Source organism: Echinops telfairi, unplaced genomic scaffold, assembly GCF_000313985.2.
Source record: "Echinops telfairi isolate 266 unplaced genomic scaffold, ASM31398v2 ScPeMD7_7441;HRSCAF=8479, whole genome shotgun sequence".
NCBI lineage: Eukaryota > Metazoa > Chordata > Mammalia > Afrosoricida > Tenrecidae > Echinops > Echinops telfairi.
Window position 1 is genome coordinate 961,926 of NW_022111341.1, and position 3,584 is coordinate 965,509.

Below are 3,584 nucleotides of genomic sequence, written 5' to 3' on the forward strand. Positions count from 1 at the left end.
GTCCTCTATGCTCTAACTACGAAAATATTTGATTTACAAATAAGGAATCCTACTTCGCGGAATTTCATTTATCACGGTAGGGTCTAGAACCTATTAACCGCGATAAACGAGGGTTCACTGTAATCTCTCCATGACACAGATGCAGACATTAAAGGCAGAAGGTGTGCTATGCCTAATTTGTGGCAGAGCATATCATATAATCTAGATCTCATATTTCATCTTTCTGTTATTTCCCCTAAATTAGGCTGTCTCTCTATTGCTCTCTCTTTGAAGGTATAATGCTGGTTTTTTTAAATTATTTAGTCAAAAAAGGTAGTGGGCAAAATAAAATGAGATAATTACACAAGACATTAGTAATTTTTCAAAATTTCACGTAATATATTTCTTTATTCAAGGTCACTAAATGAAACGTCCTTTCTGCTGGTAAGCAATCGATAAAAGTGTCCTATTCAGTTAAATCGTCTACTTAGATGGATCAAGCCTCGCTTACACAAAGACTGGTCTCCTATACCCATGAATCTTCATCAGCGCTCAATTAAGAAATAATGTCCCAAGCCAGAGGCTGCAGCCACCAGTGTGAAGTTCATCCCATTTACTTGATCCTGGGCATCCATGTACCCAAATTCTCCACAGATGAAACCTCCAAATTCTTACCTGCTCTTTGGGTTCATGGAGCTCCCTCACCAAGTCTTCCAACACAGTCACCAACTCCCCTCCACTGGGGATACGCTCCTGACCCGAGCTTGGGGCTCCTCAGGCAAGATGGTCAGAAACTCTCCAGCCCCAACAATTCCATGGTCTGGTCTGCTCCTTGGAACACATCTCTGGGCTCAGTCACTGATGGCAAAGCTTCCGGAGTTGTCCCAGGGCCTCCCTAGGCCCAGGGATTTTTTTGATAACCCAACTGCCTGGAACACCGATGAGCGAGTTCCCTGGTAAGAGACAGATTCCGCTGTACACTCGATTCTGGATCCAAATATGGTCTTCGTCTTTACCTTTTACGTTGAAGATCGCCCTTGTTCCTCTGTAGCCCGACCTGGCACGGCGGGGAGGATGGGTCCAGCGGCTGTCTCTGTCCTGAGGTTCTCTCCCGTTGGGATCTAGGCAAAGGGATGGCTTTACTTGCGCTCCCTCACATCCCCGGGTCAGGAAGGATGTCGCTATAAGGAAAACCCTGTTAACATCGGAAAAGCACGGACTTGAGTGTGACACATAGCAATGCCATGCACAACAGAATGTAACACTACCCAGTTCTGCACCATCCTCACAATTGCTGCTATGCCTGAGCCCATCATTACAGCCACTGTGACACCCATCTCCTGAATGGGCTTCCTCTGTTTCACTGCACCTCCACTTCACCAAACATGGTGTCTTTCTCCAGGGACTGGTCTCTCCTGAAAATATGTCCAGAGTATGTGAGAGAAACGTCTTGCCATCCTTGCCTCTAAGGAGCACTCTGGCTGTACTTCCAAGACAGATTGGTTTGTCTTTTCAGAAGTCCGTGGGACTTTCAATAGCCTTCTGCAGCACCACAGTTCAAATGCATCGATTCTTCTGTCTTCCTTAGTCAAAGTCCAGCTGTCAAATACTCTGGCTTTAGGCAGGCATGCCTTATCCTCAAGGTAACATCCTTGCTTTTCAATACTCTGGAGAGGTCTTTTGCAGCAGAATTACCTAATGCAACAGGACTTTTGATCTCTTGACTGCTACTTCCATGAGCACTGATTGTGGAGCCAAGCAAGACAAGCTCCTTGACAAATTCAATCTTTCCTCCATTTATCAGGATGCTACCTACTGGCCCAGATGTAAGGAGTTGGGTCTTTTTACATTGAGGTCTAATCCATACTGAAGGCTGCAATCCTTCAGTATGACTTCGTTAGCAAGTGCTTAACGTCTTCCTCACTTTCAGCAAGCAAGGTTGTGTCATCTGCATATTGCAGGTTATTAATAAACCTTCCTCTAATCCGATGTGGCACTCTTCTTCATATAATCCAGCTACTCTGCTGATTTGCGCAACATACAGTTTAAATAAGTATGATGAGTGGATACAACCCTGATGCACACCTTTCCTAATTTTAAACCATGCAGTATTCCCTTGATCCACACACAAGTTCTGAATGAGCACTAGGAAGTGCTCTGGAATTCCCATTCTTTTCAAGGTCCCTAGTTTACCATGATTACAGTCAAATGCCTTTTCATAGTTAATAGACTACAAGTAACATCTTTCTGGTATACTTTGCTCTGAGCCAAGAGCCTTCTGGCATCAGCAATGATATCCTTTGTTCCACATGCTCTTCTGAACCCATCCTGAACCTCTGGCAGTTCCCTGTCAATGTACTAAAGTCTCCATACATGTGAAAATTCCAGTACAGTTAAAATGATGCTGAAACTTTGCATGCATTGTGAATTTTTCAGAACGGTTGAAAATAACTCACAGTGTACAGTATAAGTAATTTGTTGTACTTGTTTCTGTAGATGCTTTTATCATTTACTTTAAGTTTCTTAGGCAAATGTTCTATATCCCTAAATGACTTAAGTCTATGACTTCCTCAAAAAACCTTGGCTGTTTCTCCTAAGTATAACTAAGCTGCTGTCTTCTGCACTCAAACCGGTTGGCCATTACAGGAGAAAGCAAAAATTACTCAAACAAATTTACTGGTAATTTAAATTTTCACTGTAAATCCTCCAGAAGGATGATAATTGTCCTGATTTTCAACTGGGAAGACAAACTCATCAACACATACAGTTCAGGGGTAATTAATTAACTCATCAAAGGGAAATGGTGTATTTGGTTACTCGATCCAACAGAGGATATAAGAAAAGCTCCGCAATCCGACGAGGATGGGATTCGAACCCACGCGTGCAGAGCACAATGGATTAGCAGTCCATCGCCTTAACCACTCGGCCACCTCGTCAGGCAAGAACCAATCTTAAAAAACTCACTGCCATCGAATCCATTCTGATTCATAGCGCCCCTAGTGGACAACATACAACAGGCCTTGTTGGGGTTGGAGAATAACTCTTTACAGGAGTAGAAAGTTTCATCTCTCTCCCGCAGGTATCAATCGACAAGGCCCTCTTCATTTTCTTTCCCCTCAATATTTATTCTGTAGTAATGGTATTCAATCATGTTCTGTTTGGCTTCATCCTGCTACAATCTTCACAGCCACAATCCCAGAGGCAAGACCATCTCACAGGCACCACCAAACTCATCAGTGACAGATATAAAACAAACAGGCAAAACCAGAACACTTCGGTACCAAACAAACCTTTGTTCAACACCTGAATGGGCATACCAGCTCCAGTCGGCGTCCTGGTGCTCTCGCAGACAGTTAGTGACTAATTTCCTGCCTGGTGAACAGAATTGCTCCCGAGATTCCTGGTTTCTGGGAGCCACCAGGCTCTGTGGTTTCCTTCCATTTGCTTCTGGAGTTAACCCAACAGAGAGAAAGAAAGCATCTTTTCTTTCCCTGTGTGCTTTTTTTCTAGGCTATGGCATTGATCTATGGATCTGTGGCATTTCAGCAATGATAAGAACGTGGTTGAAGAAAATTCCAAGGTGCAGCTGGAATCGTATGGACTCT

At 43.6% G+C, this 3,584-nt stretch overlaps 1 non-coding gene across 1 annotated transcript; it reads right to left on the bottom strand.

Moving 5' to 3' along the window:
• Positions 1-2,833: 2,833 nt before the first annotated feature.
• On the bottom strand, positions 2,834-2,915 carry TRNAS-GCU. The gene has a single exon. It is a non-coding gene; the product is annotated as a tRNA-Ser (tRNA).
• Positions 2,916-3,584: the final 669 nt, after the last annotated feature.